This window comes from Gallus gallus, chromosome 7, assembly GCF_016699485.2.
Source record: "Gallus gallus isolate bGalGal1 chromosome 7, bGalGal1.mat.broiler.GRCg7b, whole genome shotgun sequence".
NCBI lineage: Eukaryota > Metazoa > Chordata > Aves > Galliformes > Phasianidae > Gallus > Gallus gallus.
Window position 1 is genome coordinate 11,359,377 of NC_052538.1, and position 20,210 is coordinate 11,379,586.

General features: G+C 40.3%; 1 protein-coding gene across 4 annotated transcripts in view; it reads right to left on the bottom strand.

The window, feature by feature from the left end:
* ALS2 (alsin Rho guanine nucleotide exchange factor ALS2) overlaps window positions 1-20,029 on the bottom strand; it is a 216,372-nt gene extending 196,343 nt beyond the window's left edge. For 2 of the 4 annotated variants that reach the window (XM_046943916.1, XM_040703897.2), the window contains exon 1: window positions 15,046-15,096. The gene's annotated coding sequence lies outside the window, so the exon portion shown is untranslated. Of the gene's footprint in view, window positions 1-15,045; window positions 15,097-15,210 lie in introns of those variants that run through there. The other 2 variants (XM_046943915.1, XM_015289451.4) reach the window with 2 other exon arrangements.
* Between the last annotated feature and the right edge of the window lie 181 nt (window positions 20,030-20,210).

The following is a 20,210-nucleotide window of genomic DNA, read 5'->3' on the forward strand; positions in this document are numbered from 1 at the left end:
CTGCCTCTTGGCCCAGTACTGTTTTCAGTCATGCTCTTCACTTTACTTCCAAGGTAAGGATAATTCACCTAAACAGGAGGGAAAAAGCTTACCCCTTCACAAACTTCAAGCGCACTTCAGTGAGCCAGGCTAAACAGTTGACCATGCCAAAGCAGTCAGTCCCACACTACCATCTTCCCCTGCCTGCCGCATGTAATGCTCTCCCTGCTTCCTTTAACTCATGCCTGGCCTCTGCCTAACTCCACCATGAGTCCAATAGCTTGATCACCTTGCCAGAAACTAGCTCTGCAAAACAACAACAGCAGCCAAACAGAACGTAAAAGATAAAAAGGAATATCTTGTGACAAAGTATCAAACTGTCACTTAGTCAGCTAAACAAGAGAACTGATACCACTGAGAAAAAGGAAGAAGGAAAAGCTTGGGGTTCTCCATATTTCTCAGGAAATCAGCTCCTACACAGGTAAAAAAAAAAAAAAAAGGCAACTTAGGTGCCACCACTGCATAGCCATATGCAAATAGCATCAGTAAATAACTTGGTAAATAATAAAAAAAAAAGTAGTGAAATCAGACAAGCTGCAAGGGCAATATTTTCCTGACTTGCTGTATATATTGCTACCAACATGTGAAAAATGACTGTTCACACAAATTTGAAATGCTTTGACCAGCTCTGTTAAGTCTACTAAAGGAAGTTTCATTTTTGTCTCAATTTACTCCACAAAACAGAGCTCCAGCTTGTGTAACAGAGACAGCAGTAGCACCATTAAAAAATTCCACCTGAGGCCAGCTCCATTCAGCAACCAGAGGAGAGGAGGAGAGCTAATTAAAACCACATTCCCTAAAATCACCAGTCCTTAGTTGCATGTGGCAGATACTATGTTCTGTCTGGTACAGATGACTGACCTCAAAACAGAAGAGGGAGCAGGGGAAGTGAATGCAGTTACAACAAAACATGCTCTGAAGGAAAAAGTGATGTAAAGGCTATTAGAATCACTGGTAGTTGTAACTGGACAACAAGGAGAGCAGAAGTAGAGCTAGAGGACACACTAAGGGCACGCTCATGCAAGCTTGGCACAGATAAACCTAATGATATGAACTGTATTGTCTATTTTCTTTCAGATCAATTCTCAGTAATTTAAAGTTCTCTTAAATAGTCAGCCCAGACAGGAAGGATTCCAGTTTAATTAACTACAGGCTTAAACCTACAAAGGGGCATTCTGCATCTCTTGAGACCACTGCACACCTTTTGCAAAGGAAAGCTGGAGGCATCTTCTGAGAATAAACATCAAGACCACTGCTGCTCTGTTTCAAACTTGCCCCCACAGTGCCCAGATCTCTGCAGAGTGCAGCACCCACCATTTTTGCTATGACAGTCAGAAAGTTCTTGATTCCTTAACATGGGAACATCAGCATGTTGTTACTCCCAGACATTTCTTTCTTCACTTTTCAATGTTTTCTCTGTGCTATCTGTCATCACCTTGTTTTCTCATTTTCCTTTTAATTAAAGATTATTATTCAAAGGAGGAAATGTAGCACAATTTGAGAATTCATTCAGCATGTATAGAGATGCATGTGGTCTACTTATATGTGACTTATACAAAGGATCAGGAGACAAGATGCTCATAAGACCTAGTCTGACAGTCTCTTCTGGTCTTTGTGCAAGTCACTTAAGGTCAAATGCCTTTCCCTTCCCATGCTCAGAATTTCCAAATGGGATCAAATACCTTAGGACAGAAGAAAGGATTACTCCACTAGCACCTGTGTTCCTACTTGTATTGTAGCCACACAATCCTCATCACAGTTACAACACAGAAGATCATGAGTTTGAGTACATCCCAGTCAGATCAGTGCTCAGCACAGGTTTACAAACATCACAAGCAGGGACAAGCTCCATATACTACATCAGTTTGTCAAGACAAATTTCAACCTGGATGAGAGCCTTCTCCCAGCATGACTGAAATATATAATTTTTCTCCCTGATTTACTCTGGCTGCAAAAATGTTTGCAAACATCACCAGAAAGAGTCTCCAGCAGTAGCTAATGCTGACTGGTTCACCACAGCCACCACAGGAAGACAACTCACTGTGACTGATACCCGGGCATCTTTTGCCTCCCCCAGTCACATGGCATTGGAATTATGACAGATTTCCTACAGAGAGGGCTATGCAATGGACAGCGTGTGAACTCTAGGAGGAGACCCCCGCAAGCATTGCAGCCGTCTCATCACATTGCCGAATCTTCTCTCCACACACCATAATAGAACTGCTAAGCAGCAGTACTTCTTTCAGGCTCCTTAGTTCTGCACTAGGCAGAATAATTCTCACATGCGTAACAACAGAGTTGGGAAGAAAAAAAAAAAAATCAGTAACTCAATTCAGCATTAATGTGTTTCTTTTTGTACTGCACAAGAGAGCAGAATCAGACAAGAACGCAGATCCTTCTCAGGAAATGAGCTAGTTAAAGGTATGTTACACAAAAAGGAGATCAGTTCCTGTGGCACCATTTGTTGAGTGCATGGACCCATACCTAGATCCTCCCTCATTTTTTCCACTAGGAAACAGAAGCACTTTCTGAATTCACAGAGACACAGTCAGGATGCTATCTCTGAAAGCAACAGATTAATGCAGTTAAACAGACCAACTCAGATTTTGGTTTTCTACTGCATTGCTATGAGATCCCATGTGTACCCAATGCAGAACAGCAAGGTGACATCAACTCTATGAAAGATACAAAATTCACAATCAATTTCTATCCTTTATGAGCAACCTATTTTCAGAGCATCAAGGGTGAAATAATGTTCTCAGTAAGACAAATACTTACTAATACAAATAGATCAAGAATGAGTTCGGTTGAAACAGCAAGGCTGTTCCTCTTCCATTTTTCCCCCCCGAACAATGAGTTTGCAAATCATAGTTTCAGTCTTCTTTCCAGATAAAGAGGGGAAAAAAACCGAACAACCTTTTTTTTTTTTTTCCTCCAGCAGTCAGGTTTCTTTGTGCTAGACTTTCACAACAAGAATTCTGCGCAAACTGAGGATTGTCCATCTTACATCCTTAGTTTAGTTTAAAAAACATAGGCAAACTTCAGTGCTGCCACAAAAACAAACAAAAAAAACCAAGCCACAGCAATATCCACCTTCCTTCTCTCCTCCATCTGTTCTCCATGTTCTTGTTGTCAGGATAACATTTGTTTGAATGGGTCTGGGCTTAAAACTAGGTGAAAATATTAGCGAACCTCCATGTGGTTCACAAAACAGCCACAGATGCACTTTTGGCCAAGCTCAAGGACATAGTGGTAAAACTGACTAAGAAACAGGTAAGCTCCTTCAGCAACTGTCAGCTGTAAAAGATCATCGAATATGACACTCTACATGCAATTATACTCAAGGTCCCTGATCTAAACTCCTACATACCCAAAGTTGTATCGAAGACTGAAGCATGAGGACTTTTGAATACACACTATTTTCCTCCTTTCTAAAAAAGTAAGATATGATCCTGCTATCTCAGTGCACAAAGCTAGAATTCTACTGAACAGCATCCAAGTCCCTTAGCAGCGAGGAGAAAATTTGAGTTCAGATTTGGAGAGCATTGGCTACTCAGCATTCACTCACCACACAGGCATTAAGTATAATGTGATTTACTTTATTTTCAAAGCTGAGAGAGCTGCCACAGAGAAAGGCACCATTACTGTGCGCTAGGAACATTCAAGCACGGGGGGAACGCAGAGGAATTGGTGCATTGTAAATTCATATTCCAACTTATTGCACACTAACTTTCCTGAATAGACAAGCCCTTAGACTAATAGGCACCTGGGAGTCTTCAAGTCTGAGTGCCCAATAAATAAAAAAGGCTATTTTATTATATTTTTTTATTGGTGCTCTGGAATCAAGCTCTGATGTCCCTACTCAGACAATGCTTCCATTGAAATCAAGTATTGGTCTATTATTAAATACTGTTTCTTTTACAGCTGCAAGCTTTTCAGGTTAGAGGATAGGGATTTCATATCATGCCAAATCACTAATCTCAGTCCAAAGGGAATTGTGCAGACATTTATTTTGATTTTACATAGGTGCCTAGATACTTCTAGATTCAATAGACTTGTACTGATGCTGAGTGTAAGAACTCTCCTCATGCCTATCAATTCACAATTCAGATGAACTCAAAACAAAAAACAAAATTCAATTTTCATCTCACTTTAGAAACTGTTACAGATTCAGATTTATCTGGGACAACAATGAAAACCGCTAATAACTCTGGAAGTCATCAACAGCTTTCAGCGCAAATTTCCTGAGCTTCAAATGCCTAATGGACCCTTAGAACAACAACAGCAACAAAAAGCATATGTTTGAAGGGTCCACTGTGCTGAGTTGTACAGCTTTAATCTTTGAGGTATTACGAGCTGCTCCTCCCACAGCCACTACCCATACCGACAGATAAGTAGAGCCCACTGGACTCAATGAGAAGGAAGTTAACTCACTGTCAAAAAAATCACAATTTACCAATTCCCCTATCATAGGGAGCAGCTCTGTTACAGGTAACCGGGCCACTCACAGCCAGTCACTACTAGGAATTATTTATGCAATACTATGCAGCTGAAAGGAAGCAACTGCAGCAGCAATCTTCAGGCTAACAAAGCAGACCTGGACGCCATTTGCTTTTCAGTTCCTTCTGCAAGAAGCTGCTCAGACTCTAACAAAAGAATTCATTTACCCCCTTGAGATACGCAGCCAGCACATGAAGGAAGCAATCACTTACATCCATGTTATTTTAACTTCCTTCCTGCTACACTTTTTGCTTTTTTAGAATAATGGGTCAATGACAAACATTTTCCTTCTAGGCAGTTCACTCACAGTGCTGTTCATGGAAAGTCTGACAGCTTTATCTTCTTTCCGAGCTACTTACAGCTGTGACTCCATTACTTTGAAGTCAACTTGGATTTGGTTGGAATGAAGTGCAGACATGAGTGACTCAGGCTTAGTGTGCCACCTGCATTTGTTATCTTGCCACAGACAATTTAATCAGTTATAATTTTTTTTTGTCTAGGCATAAGAACAAGAAAAAATTTGATCAGCATTTCACAGGGTTGTTTCTTCACTGCTAGCAGGCCATTTAGCATCTGATAGACCATATAAAAAGGTCTTCCCAAGGGCTTAGAGTGTTTGAGTTGTTCTTTTTATAGTGTAGAAGGTCATTAATGAGCAAGAGAAAGCAGCATGGAAATAGCTAGACAAGTCTTGTCGAGTTAATAAGAAACTGTCATTCTGCTTCAGTACTTTCTCATTAAGCCTGGCAATGTTCACGTCTAAGGAAACTGACGGTACAAATCTATTTTAATGCTCAATTTAGTTCCCCAAGTCTTGAGTCATGGCCAGTTTATCCCTCCTTTTATTCTATTTTTTTAAATGCATATTTTTTTTTCAGTTCAGAGATGAGGAAAAACACTACATTTTTTTAAAATGCAGCTCAAAAGCTAAATTTCAGATTAAAAGTAATTTAAAAAGATCTAGATATATGTTGGCTATTCTGAACAAAAGACTAGTCACTCCTAATCAAATATTGCCCTTCTGTTCCTATTGTCATACCTTACATGTTTTCTGAGACTAATACCTTTTTGGTTGTTGGTGAGTTTATGTGTCACAGAGCAATAAATTCCTCATTGTTTAAATAGAAGCAAGGCACACATATCACCTGTAACTGAGTCTTAAGTATCAAGGGCATGTCACACATCACTAAAATGAATCCAGAAAGCCGCTTCTTGCTAAGATGCTTACTATAAGAAAAGCTTCTGTAACTCTTTAGGTACCAAAACCCAGCACTTTCCTCTTTTAAGCAGCTTTTAAATGCAGTGCTTGCTATTCTAAATAGCACTCTTGGTAGAAGATCAGCATCACACAGATCACATGAAAAGCCAACTCAGATAGTTATGCGACAGTGACCTCCGTATCACTCTAATGCTGCCATCAGCCCAGTCACACAATTGATTTAATTGGAAAACTGGAGTAAGCCATAACATCTTTGCTGGCCAGCTGTGGATGTCACGTCAGGCTCAGTCTCTACATGTCATCACCCAAGATCATACACAGAAAGCCATGCTTCACGGTGGTACAGCACTTGGTAACTTAAGCTGAACTTCAGGCATATGGAAGTCCAAGAGGAGGACAATGGAACGGAGCAAAGTTCAACAAAGAAAACTGGTGGAAAAGATCCATATGTTCTTTTTTGTACTTCACATGTACAAAACCTTCGTGAGTGTATCAGACAAGAACTGCTAACACTGAGCAATACCAGCTCTCTCCTGCTGTTTTTAACACTAAAGAAAACAGTGCAGCGCATTAGTGAGGCAGTTTCATTCTCTTATCTGTTATTCTCCAGCATTTGTTAGCTAAACCTCTTAACTCTCCCAGCTACCCATTGCTCACACCAGGGAAGTTCCTAAAGCACACCTTTTCACACAGCATGGGTTTCATCTCTTAGTTGATTTCTCTTCTTCTGAACTCCACACATATGGAATTTCTTGTTAGTAAGCCCATAACAACTGAACATCTCGGCTCTGAAAACTCCCTCTAGAGCTGTTTCCACAGAACTCATTCTTATGTTAGTTCCTTTTCCTTTTCTTTCTCCTTACAACAGCCTACCAAAAGCCCCTAGATCTTTCAGGCCAGTGTACTACTTCCTGCAGTGCAGATACTGTGCTAAGGAGCTGAAGTTCGTGAACGCCTGAAATCTCAGATCATTAAGGTCATACAAAGGTGAAAAGTCTTTAAACTGAAAAAGAGGTGAGAAAGATAAGGTGCATCCCCCCATGCCAAAAGTTCTGCAGGATTCCAGTAATGTAAATAAAGGGCTTTCCATTATAGGCTATGCAGTTTTGGTGCAGTGCTTGGAAAACCACTGATTTGAGATAACTTGAAAACTCCCATTATTCTAATTTCATGAGTGCTTCCCACTATTATCCACTGCTGTAGAAGCAGAACAAGGCAATTACAATTCTTTCCTCTTATTTTTAAGATCTAGTTTTCTGGTGAGGGAGAAGGGAGGCTGTAAAGCAGAGGGAAGAGCAGTAAGAAGAGTAATACCTTAACACCATCCAGAGCAGCAAGCATTCATTCCTTGTGTTCCTGATTCTTTCTGCACCTGGTTAGCTCTGTGACGTCAAGTCCTTAAACTTACCACAATATGAAATAACAAGAATTAAACCTGTAAAGGTATTAGTGAAAATTCATTCCAGCCTAGGAGCTCCTGAAAGCTCAAACAAATGCAAAAATAAATAAATAAATAATTTGGGAAGCTTCCTTTTTTGTTATGGTTGTCCTTGGAAGAAAATAATCTCATTTAAAGAATCTCTACCTCTAGATATTTTTATTCCATAGTCTGAACCACATAGGCTCAGCTTTTCTTAGCATATACTGTAGTTTCTTGATGCTTGAAGTAGATCTCCCAAAATCATGATTTCTTGAGTATTTAAAGGTGTTCTGTTTGCCAAAAGGTGCTTTCCTTGCTCTTCAATCTGCACTTCATAACTTTTAGAGACAAGTGAAAGAGATACCAGCAAAGCTATTTTTCATACTGCCACCACTACTTTCTTCTTGCTGTCTCATCAGAACAGGTCCAGGATTGTACAGGGCTCTACATGCCAGTATCACATACAAAGCTGGTATCTGACTCCTTCCTCAATTATGATTAAGTCAGTATAATCAGCCAGCACAGGGGAACAATGCAGGCGTTGCCTCCTTTCCAGAGACAGAGTTTTTCTCCCCCAGGCAAGAATTGGGAAGTGCAAGATGTGATTTGTGATGAAATTCAGGACCATGAAAAACTTGCCTGGTTTCAGATTTCATTACCCCCACACTACAAAGGTTTGGCAAGGTAAGAGATCATCCACCAACTAAGATCATCCTCAATTGTTCCAGAGTTCAGGAAGCTTCCAGCATGTAGCAAGGCGTGAAACTGCAACTTCAGTCAACCTTCCTGTTGAGATTTGTTCCAATGCTGAAATCCTAAATATATATTTTTTTTCACAGGCCAAGCAGATGCCAAGCAGCTACACGTGCCCTGTTTTAGCTTTGCAAATAGTCTCAGGCAAGAGAACAGCTGGGAATGCTGTGTTCCATCTTGGGCTTGGATTACCATCTTTACAACCAGAACAAGACTAGTGTACCCTCTCAGAAGAAAGCTCAGAACAGGACAATAGCAACTCTCCCACACAAAAGATGCCGCATTTTCAGCAGCACTGATGATGTTCTAAGCCTCAACTGGCATTAATGACTTTAGAAAGAACTGTTCACACTGTTACATTGAATTTGATCTCCACCACATTTGACATGAGTTACGAGGTCCATGCATGCATATTTAGATGGAATTCATGTTTCCCTCAGCCCTTTTCTGCCCAGCATCCCAAGGGAAATGAGACTTCTCTGACTCTTTAAGACAAAAAGCTCTGCATAAATGCTAAGTCAGTCACTCCAGGCTATACCCTGCAAGATGCATAAAAAAGCAGAAGTACCAAGTACATCATTCTAACTGTTAGGTGATCCTTATGCAACGTTGTCCAGGTATTTGTGAGCGGGGAAAGGCCTAAAAGAAGGTCCTCCCTTAACTTTTTTTTCCTGCCTAAGAAGTAACATGAGCTTTTGCAATAACACAAACCAGTGCTGTGCCCTGACAGCAAATCGTAGTGGTCTATAGAGCTTTTACACATCCTTGAAACAATGGCTCTCTCTGCTGGTGCCTTAACGTGTGGTACCACAGGACAGCTCTGCAGAGAAAAGCACTGAACACCCACAGCAGAATAGCTTGCTTGTTTCAATGAAAATTCTGCTCCTTCCTCTCTGGGTCTGAGGTTCCCACTTTTAGGAAGCAAGTCCCTTAAATACACAGTGGAAAGATTATCTACTGCTGCTTACTTCTACAGTTTAACCTTACGTTTTAGCTGATGCCAGCAAAAAAAGTCTCCTAGGGCTGCGTCAGGAAGTGAGAGCACTATTTTACAGATCATCTTGCCCTCTTTTTTAAAAAAAAAACAAACAATGAATTTCCTAGGATTATAGGTCAGAAAATGGGCAATATTGATCTAGCAGCTCCAGTGTGGCTCATAGGTTACCTGGAACTTTTTATTAATTAAGAAAGTCCCATTACTACTGCTGGCTGCTAACAGATTTCAGGGGGAAAAAAAATTGTATTATTGTAATTTTTGCCTGTAGAAAGTCTTTAATGACAAACTTAAACATGAAGAGTTGTTTCATTAATTTTGACTTGCGCCTCAATTCCCAATTGGAGCACAGTGCCAGTAGCTCTTATTTAAGCTAAGTCATTCTTTTCACCACCTTAGACATTAAGAATGTATAAGACTAGCAGAAATCCATAACACTTGCCAGAAGAGACTAACAACAAGTCACAAATTTCTCTTGGGGTGAGGCAGTTAAAAAACCATAACCACTTTTTCAGAAAGTCAAATTTGGAACTTAAGCTATTCTCTCATCCATGGTTTGGCTACTTCTTCGCTGAGACCAATGGCACTGAGCCGCAGCTGCAGCACAGATGTTCAGAGGAAAACTATTCTGAATAAAACAGCCCTGCCCAGCCTGACCAAGATCTGGTCTTCAGTTTTAGAGATCTGAACAAAGAAAGCCAACAGAAAGCCTGAATGTGGTATTACACAAACAGAAATCTGCTTTGACCGCTCTGCAATTTTGACTAAGTACTTTTTTTTTTTGCATAAACGTAAAATACTTTTCATTTTAACTTTTCATAAAAGTTCTGAAAACAAGACGTAGACTATGTTTCCACTTCCTTTGCTTTTGTTTTAGGCACCTTAATTTTACATTATTGTCCATTACTTTGTCTTATACAGTAAGCATCATAGTGGAAATTCTTGACAACTGTAGCCCAACAATAGTGGCTTCTCTAGACCATATTCATAGTGAAAAAGAACAGTTACTGCCACCTGCTTATACTGTCAGGAATCCCTTGTCAGGTTCTTCTCTTAAGATTAAAACGTCTGTCTACAGCAGCATCTAAGCATTCTTAGGGAACTTTCATAGAATTATAGAATTGAATCATTGAGTCTTCCAAGTTGAAAGGAACCCACAAGGACCATTCTCCCGGCTTCACACAGCACCACTCAAAAATCAAGCTCTATGTCTGAGAGTACAGTCCAAATGTTTCTTGAACTGCAGCAGCTTGAGGCCATGTCCACTGCTCTCTGGTGCAGAATCTCTCCCCAACCCCCAGCAGCCCCTTCCCTGACACAGCTCCATGCGTTCCCTTCCCCTTCCCCTCCTTGTGAGGAACTGCAGCCACCATGATGCCTTCCCTCCGCTCTGGGCTGAACAAACCAAGGGACCTCAGCCATTATTCACACACCTGGCTCTCAGACTCTTCCCAATCTTTGCTGCCCTTATGCTCTTTGATAGTTTTACATACTTCTTATATTGTGGTGCCCACTTACCTGCACACAGTGCTTGCAGTGAGGCCACACAGAGCAAAGCGGGACAAAGCCTGCCCTCCACAACCTAGCTAAGCTAAGCTTGATGCATGCTTTCTGCCCTGTGCCTGCTCTTCTGTCCTTAGGAAGAATGTTATTTATAATGGGAGTTTGCACGCTTGTAGCAGAGCGACACCTTGAACTCACTACGCTTCTTTCTAGTCAAAGCACAAGTAATGCTCCTAGGTTTCAATAAATTATTGCTCTTCATATGAAAGAAATGTCTTCATCTACCCCACTTCCCTAAAACATTCTTTCTTTTACTTTTCTTATCAAAGTGCTTTCTGCTTGATGAGATCTTCTAAAGTTGAGAAAAAAAACACACAAGACTTCATGAATTTCAAGTTAAACACAAAACCACACGCTTCAGGCTGGATGGATTCTGGAAGAAAATAAGTTGCAGAAAATGCATTACTTAAAGCAAGATACATGGTGACACTGCAGAAAACTTAACCACATGGTTATGTTTTCCAGGCCTTTGGTCTCAAGCAGCCAGTTAAGTCAAGTTTCAGACTGAGGTATTGCTGAGTACCGGGGACTCTGGAAATAGGGGAAAGACTGATAACACAGCTTATTCTCTACAACTCACCATATAGCCTGGACAAGTCTATCAGTATCTATTTACTTTAAGTGCTCAAAGAGGGCAGCTTCAGTGGAATTTATAGCAAACGTCCTCAAAGCACAATCAGTCAATAAAATAAAATATCCAATTAGGATCACAAAATAATTTTTGGCTTTATCCCTCATTCTAGTAAGCAAAATGTTTTATATAAAAATTATGCTAAGCTCTAATGGTCATATTCCACATATTCAATGTTCAGAGTGATTTTTTGTTTGTTTGTTTTTACCACTCCAGAATTCTGGCAAGGAGAGCAGTGGGCAATAAGGAGTACGAAAATCAACTTCCTGGTCTACGGTTCACCTCAAGACGGAGCAAAGTAAAGCCTCTGTGTTTGCAAATGTACCTGTTAGAGTCACATTCAGGAAAAAAAGAACCACCACCAACCCTTCCAAATAGGTCTTCACAGAATATTAATACTGAACTTATTCATTGCAATGTGAAACGACATTTTTTGTAGGTAAATTCTCACATAAAGAACTTACTGCTGTTGCTGCTAAAGTCATGACAATCTATGGAGTCACATCATTCCTAAAATAAAGCTCAGACCATGAGTTTCCAAAATCAGGATCTTTGAATGGTAAGTTGTGTAAACTACAGAAAGGAAACGACAATATTAAAATATTCACCATTATAAAATGTGCTGGGCACCAATGAACAAATCTTTGCATCTTCATTGTAGAAGCCAGAACGGAACTCACCAGCCTCAGTAATGAGAGAACAAGTGATCTCCAAGGAGAGAAGCAGCTACCTGCAAGGGCCATTACAATTACATGAGCTGTTCATTATATAGCACTGACAAATTATTCTGAAGAGTTTCAGGGCTTACAGCTGTGCAAAACATAGTGAGAGGTTAAGGCAGCACTTAAATCAAGCCTCAAGGTTTTCCTTCACTTCCCTAAGCTTTTATTTTTCAATTGGCATCTACAGTTCAAATTATGAGAGTCAATTTTATTGTTGTTTCCCCCAGTTTACTCCTCCTCTTATTTTTGTACTCTAAAGACAGGATTTTACAGCCTGAATCTGGATCAAGTCTTTTGAGCTCTTCTAGCCACCAAGAAATGCAGAAATAAAAATCCAGATTAAAAACAATTAATTCTAAAAAGCAGTACATGAGAGAAGGAGAGGAGACTTCCCAAAGATTAAGAAGAAAGCAGTTTGCAAAAGTTGACAAAGTCCTATGGCAGCAAAGTTCTGTCCTTTCTCCTGGATTGCCTTTGACTATGTACTTATGTCAGCAACTGGTTTCATTCATGGTTCACACGCAATACAATACACTAAGTGCTGCCAGTCTTGAGCTACAGATTGCTTTGAATCATCAGCATAAAGTTAAGGCAGCTCAACAGTTATTCATTTGCACATAAAATCACGTTGTCAACTGCTAAGTGACCTATATCTACGAACAGAAGGACTCATCCACACACAGCGCTGACTAGTAGTAGAACACCATTATTCCTTACAACCCCTCCGTAGCAGCAGCACTGGAAAAATATAGCTGTAGTAGTGGAAAACAATTAAGTCCTGGTGAAAAGCATATCCTGAGGTCTCAGCTGTTTAGTCCTCACTGGTTCAAAAGCTGGTCTTTGGGTAAAGTGAAACAGTAGGGACTCTTAGCGTAGTAAGTAGCCTGTCTGGTATTAAAAAGAAAAAACAACAGAACAACACAGGAACAGTTGCATCAACAGATAATTACAAGACAGAAAGAAAAACCAACAAGCCACAGAGCAAATGGCAATTCTTTATGCACTCTGTAGACATAGATTTAACTCTTAGCATGAACCCTGAACTCTAAATTAGAGAGGAAAATAGTTGATCTTTCCTCAGCTCTTAATCACCAGTAAATTCACACAACTTCAAGATATCTTTATGTTCTAGGTTCTCATGCAGAATTTTCAGACCCAGCAGCAGAGCAATACAACTCCCTTTGGGGTACTTGTACAACTATGGGCTGCGGCAGTTGTGGTGATGTCTTACATGCAAATCCTGAAGAAACACCGATTTTACTCTTATGAGAAATGTGTCCGAGATAACAAAAAAATAGTACAAGAATTTCAGCTGTTTACCAGAAGATGAATCAGCACTCCCTTATCACTATATGCACCATATGCACATGCAAATTGGCATAAATTTCTAGGATATGGAAGCTGCACACTAACCCATGAAGAACATCAGACAAGCAGACAAGGGTGGATACAGCATTCAAAATATCTGGAAGGAGCAGTAATAATAGCAGGCAAAATCACAAGGCAGAATTTCTTGTAGGTACAGTTAATGAACAAGAAGATCTCTTAGCAGCATACTGAACATCATCATATGCACCTTTCTAGTTATTTCAGTAAGAAATAGCAAGGGTACACAAAGGCTTAGTATATTACTATAAATTATTGCAAATGAGAATGAACAAGAAAAATACAGACACTTGAGTTTGTGCTTTTGCTTAGCGGTTGCTTAAAAGATCCAAGAAAACTCTGGTATTCAGGGATTAGTTTATTTTTTTCAAATGGTAACGATCAACTTCCATTGAAACCAATTCCACTATTATTAAACCCCAAACAAGATATAGCAAGCACCACTAAATCAGAAATATTGTAACTACACAAATTATATATAAGTGGAAGATTCATGGCTATTTTTTTTTTTTAAATCGGATTGCAAATTGTTTTAATAAGCAGACATAGAAGCTGGATTTTCTTTTCCTCTAAACCACCCTACTGAAGCAGACCTTCTCCATATATACCTTACTAGCGCATGTGTTTGCAATAAACAGAGAGATTTAGGCACACCTGTTAGCTCTAAGGTAGTACCTAGAAACAGAAAATGGATTTTCTGGTGGCTTTCACAGTAGGCAGCAGAATTTCAGAGACACAAAGCTTGTGTGAGGTTATCCAGGAGGCGAGCAGCAGCTCCAAGCTCACAACACACCTTGTCTCATATTCCAGTTTCCTGTGCTCCATATCATGGCCTTCTATCATTTGTCCACAGACACCTGTGAAGTGTAACCCTCAGCCTTTAGGAGAGCAGTCAGTGAAGCATTTAAGTTGATTAGGACAAATCATTTATTAGAAGCTAATAGCTATTTGTATCAAAGCTTTAACATTTAACCTGGTTTCTTTGTTTCAAGGTTTACTGCAGTCCTAATGATGTACCTGTTGCTTTTTTTTTTTCCCCCCCCACCATAACTGAAGACAAAAAATAAAATTCCTGGTGTTTTTGATTAACTCAAGGGGAGCAAGGAATAAGACAGAGGCAGAAAGACCAAACAAACAACCTTTTCTTCAAAAAGCCAAAATATTGCACAACAGAGTAAATCTGTTACCCAGAATGAGATAAAAACGGTAACTTTATCCCATTTAAAATTTGACACATTCCCAAGGTGTGAGAACATTACATAAAAATAAAAATCAATACTTTAATAGAAAATGTTTACCGCTAGATGGAAATGTTTCTAGTCTGAACAAGCAATCACCACAGTATCCAAAAACTTACTGCCCAGATCAACACCATTCTACTCTGACAACAATTTGGCCATATTAGGTTTGGAAAGGTTTGTGTTTTTCCGAGAAAACCAGAAACAAAAGAATCAGAGGGATGAAAAGTACCTGTGAGGAGATGGCACAAGGTGGGGGAAGGGGATGGCAGCTCATCAGATTTCAGGAGACTGGGGAACAAGTCCAGCTGCTCACAGCAAGACAGCCAGCAACACCAGCCTGCCCACCCCTCCTGAGGAGGATGAAGGCCTCTCTGATGACCAAACCCTGCACAGACAGTCATGACCTCTGCCTGGCTCTGGTACTTGCTTCCAGTGGTCACCTCAACCAGCAGAGCCCACACGGCAACAGGTTGGCAGGCGGCGCCACAGAGACAACAAATAGCATGGATTCATGGATGCAAACACACATTGAAACAACTCCTTCATGATGAAAAACACAAAAAACAAGCATACTTACCAGCGCACGTTACTTGCTACCACACAGCCGCACAGCTCGCTGCCTCCCCCCAGCGGCCCCACCTGAGGGTACCCGCAGCCCCGCTCTGAGGGCGGGGTTCCTCCCTCAGGGGCGCTTCCCCACAGCCCTCTCAGCGCAGCCCCCTCAACCCGGCTGGAGGCTTACCTCAGACGTGCTGCGATAGGGGCACCAGACCTTCTCTTAATTCTCTTAGTTATTTATTTGCCCAAGTATTAGCCATGCAGGCAGGCACGGGGAGAAGCCACCACTCGTGGAGGTTTTTCGGCAGGTTGACAAAAACAGAAGGAGCAGCTTCCGCCTGCCATGTTGCAGCAGGTGAGGGCAGTGAGTACCTCACGAGGGGCAGCAGGTGAACCCAATCGGAGTCCAGCTCCAAGGAGCCTGCACCCTCACCTTCCTCATCTCACCCAGCTGGCCTCCTCCTCCAGCCTGGCAGGCACAAAGCTGCACTCGCAGCCACAAGGAGCTCCTCAGGGAGCGCTGAGGAGGTCTCGTTTTGGCGGGAAGCAGGTGCTCCTCCGTAAACCGAAAGAGGCAGTGAGGCGCAAAGCAGAGGGAGGCTGGGTGCTGAGGCAGGCACAGAAGGGCACGGGCCACTCTGCAGCGCTTGGCAGCTATTCCCATTTTGCACTACAGAATGCCCAGCAAAAGCTCCAATTCCCAGACACAAATCTCTAAGACTAGCTTTCAAAGTGCTCCTCTATCCCTTTTCATGAAGAGAGAGCAGACTGAGGTTAAAAAAGAAAAAAACAGAAATTGGACATGCTTAGAGAGCAGCATCTTAAATCACTGCAAATTCTAGAACAGTTTCCTTCGCTCTGAGGAGCATCAACACCCAGGGCCATGGCAGGAGGACCATGGGGACCCAAGCCTTACTTCTGCTGATGCAAGCTCTTTCCACAGATCCTTGGTTCTGTGTTGCTGACAGTTCATAACCTTCTGATTTCACTGCAGTGATTCTGGCTGATAGCTCAGCTGTCAGCCCTGCCCCCCACCTCCCCTTTTTTAATACCAGTTTCCTCAAAGCATTATTCTTTCTTGGGACTAAACTCCCTGTGCCTACTCTCTGATTTATTACAACTTCAAAACACTTGGAAAAAATACAAGAGAAAACATGAACTTAGCAGAGGTTTGGAAAACATAGCTTATATTGAGACATTAAATACTAGGAAATAAACGTAAGAGTTAACAGGTCTCATGAAGGCAAGTATTTAGATATTCTGTTCTCTCATTTTTCTTTTTGGTACTCTACATAAAAATAAACAGACACAGTCAGCCACAGTGACAGAGAGAGTCCTACGTAAGCCAAATCTACTTTAAGAATTATGTAAAGCATATCCCTTCCAGTAATTTCAAATATTAACTTGTAACAGATAAATCATTTTTCAAGGAACTCATGTATTATTATATTCCTGTTCAGATTCCTTCTGGAAAACAGCAAGAAGAAACCTGCAAGGTAAAAAGTAAGAGCAGCAGAAAGAAGGATGTTGAGAGGGAAGGAACAAGAACAAACTGAAAAAAACAAGAGCAGCAGGAATAAATGGAAAAAAAATGAAAGCAAAGTTGGAAAAAGAACAGAGGAGCACAGAGGATACGTGCTTAGCAACAATGACCTTTAAAGTGAAAAGGAAACAACTGAAAAATAATGTAAAACCTCTGTATTCTTTGCTTTGTTTTCTGCCAGCCAAATGTATATATCCAAACCTATACATGTTTATGTATGAAGAAATATATATAACCAAGTATCCGCTAATGTAATAGAAGACTATTATGGCACACAATGTGAAGGAGCCAGCAGACTCACCTTGTACCCTCAGGCAAATTCCAAGGTGGAGAACAAACATTTTCACCTGAGGTGCATGCGTACATAAAGCTGCATCTTTTAGCAGCAGGTTTTTCCTAAGCTTAGCATTGCTTGTTCCAAATACACTTCAATACTTCTGTCCATTTACTGTTACTCTGAATTTTGAGTCCTAAAATTACCTTTATTCCAAGTCATTAATGAAAAATTGACAGTGAACCACTATTGGTCATTACACAAATTCACTTCTTCAGCCAATTCTATCTAGCTTATGGTACTTCCATGAAGACCAAACACTTTATAGACAGCACCAAAACTACTACTGAATGTTTTCTTGACAAAAACCTTGGCATGGTTGCAATTACATAAGGGCATCTCATAGTAATCTAAGTTCTTAATGAGGGAGAGTTTTTGTACTACAAATAAAATAAAATGAAATAAAAACAGTAAGAGCATTTTCTGTTCTTTACCTCTGCTGCTGTGGAGGCATAAAGAAAAAAATAAAGGCAAAGCTCTGAGAAACGTCAGTATCAGAAACAAGCCCTGGTGCATCCTAATCATCACGTTTCTGTTTACCTTTTGAAATGTTCTAATTATACAGTACAGCATATTCTCTTCTAGCACCACCTCATTGCCGTTTCTATGCTGTATTTTTTTAAGAATGGTATTTACTGGGGGAAACAGCGACCTCCTTGGGTGACTTCGAAGAGCTGCAGCCTAGAAATAACGCTGAAGGGAGGGTATTTGTAGAGAAGCAGGTTTTTAGAAGTAGCATCTTTTACTTTTTATCATCTTTTATTAAATCACATGGTTGGAAAAGAACAAGTCTGACTTGGTAAGCTTTTTTTTCTTTTTTTCAGATTAGTACCATGCCCTACTCAACTCTGTTTGTGGAAAAGAAAGTAGGCATTCAAGTGAAACTGCAGGACTAAGAACCCCAAGTTAGTTTGGACCATGACCTTACGTGTCAGTCAGTGATGCAAATTACCCACGTGATTTCAGAATAAGGAGAATATTAGCCTCCTTGACTTTCTTTCATAACCCTTATTCTCATTATGAATCTTCCTACAAAAACAGCTTATTTAGATCACCATCCCATTTACATCTAAGACTTCCTTATTTTTTATTGCCTCCTCGCTTGTCACATCTCCTAGGCTCTTGTTTCATGTTTGTATTTTCACTCTGCAAAGAAAATGTACTTTAAATATTTCTCCCAGCTCTTGTTCTCTGAACATTTCCTGCCCCTTGTGCTGTCCTCCATCCCTTGACTCCCTGTCAGAGTATCCACTTAACTTGTATCCCTAACTTCCTCTTAGTCTCTTGTGTCCTCCCAAAAGCACATCTGAAACTTGTAATTCAGGTTTTTATCCCCCTACAGATGTTAGGAGGGAAAGTAGACAATTCATTAATTTTTAAATACTAATTTGCAAAACCAACCAGACATATGTTAAGTATCACTAACCAGCACCTGTTTTCTCTTTATTCCAATTTCTCTTTCCTTCATTTAGGCAATCTGCTTAGCTCTTCAAGCTAAGAACTTCTCCTCCTGCCAAGATTGTTCAAGCAAACTCAAGGTTGCTATAGCAATTAATAATCATTTTTGTTTTAGGTTACAGAAACAAACTAAAAGAGTGGAGGAACCAGGAGGAGGTGGCAACAAAGAAGTCACAGTTAGAGAAAATGCAAGAACATACTTAGCAGCAGGGGGATTATCAGAGAAAGCCTCTGCAGTTCCAGAAGAGACAGAGAAACAAGATGGAGCAGGTAGTCTATAAAAAGGCTATATAAAAATAAGCTAATGCTTATTTAAACTGCATGGAATTCATCTGAAAAGATTTCAAGTAGACTGAGTTCGTCTCTGCCATGCAATTCCTGTGACACCAAGTCCCAAACTTGCAGTAATTCTGTTGCACCTCTATTAGAAATGGTTACAAGTCATCCCTTCCATAGTTGCCCTAGGCTGAAGAGAAATTCCACAACCTAGCTTTGATGTAACAGCACAAGATGTTAGCAACAATAACATCAATGCAATATTTGTTCATTTCTTGATGTTTTCAGTGTCTTTGGTATCTCCTCTGAAAGCCCCAGACACTGCATAGCTGAAGATCCTATTTCTAAAATATATTTGCAGAGAAAGCCTTGAAAATCAAAACAATAAACACTAGGAAAAAAAATAATCACAATTTAAGACAATTTTTTAATTAAGATTATTTTAAGTACTTGTGATATCAGTATTCCAACATTATTTTCTATTTCATTCTAATTCATCTAATTGATGAAAAAATACTTTCTAAATAGGAAGTATGAGATTAACCAATAGAAGATGGTGATCTGTTTCATTTTGTTTTTTTAAGAGGCAGACAATTGCTGACAAAGAAGGAGCAATGAGGTCATGCCAGAAGGTGGTGGTGATAGCAGAACACCTCAAGTATGAAAGAACAGATCTAGAGAAGAACATGAGACGTGAGGCTAAGGAATCCAAGAAAAAAATAAGGAAAATGCTAGACTAGCTGTGAAGAAAGCCAGAGACAAGCACAGTTTTCACTCAGGTGAATAGCTACTATACAGAAATTGAAGTTATATTTTCCCTTAGCAATAACATCTATATGCTTAGTGTCAGTCTATACAATACTTACATAATCAGGACTCCCATTAGTGCAGTCCACATTGAAGAGCTGCATTAGGACTTACTTAAGCTACCTTCAGTTCAAGATGCATTGCAGTTCTTTTGCTATTTAATCAGTTTTCCAGCATTCCTCCAAATTCCAGCAGCAATTCAAATACATCTTATGCTCTAAAGCAGTCCAAAAATGCAGATAATATCCATTTATACTACAGAAATAAGCACAGCTAGGTTTCCCCACATACATGAAATTACAGTTACCTTTATGTAGTCCATCAGAACAGACTCCAGCACAGCATGCTTCCAGAGTTCATACCTATGAGCACCTCAACACAGGGAGTTTGTAGGTTGCATACCAAAACACTGCAAACAGCACAGGACTCTTCAAGGGATGAAAGGATACATGGTGACTGCAGCTGAGCAGGAATAGCTGTTTGTTTGCTCTACCCATCTTGTTGTGACATGAAAACATACTGTCTCACAACAAGGTATAAGCATAAGCAAAAATTTTCTTTCCCAGCCTGTTTCAAAGCTCGCTCAAAGCCAACTCCTGGGTAAGTCCGGGCTCCTGTCCAGGTTGTGCCTCAAAAGGCACAGTTACAAAATGGCATAAAGCATCAGTTAGCCAGCCACGAGCCGACTGAGTTTGCAGGTTTCAAGTCAAAACACCAGCTTTCTAACCTGAGGAAATCTGACCTGAGTTTTCAGTCCATTTTATTA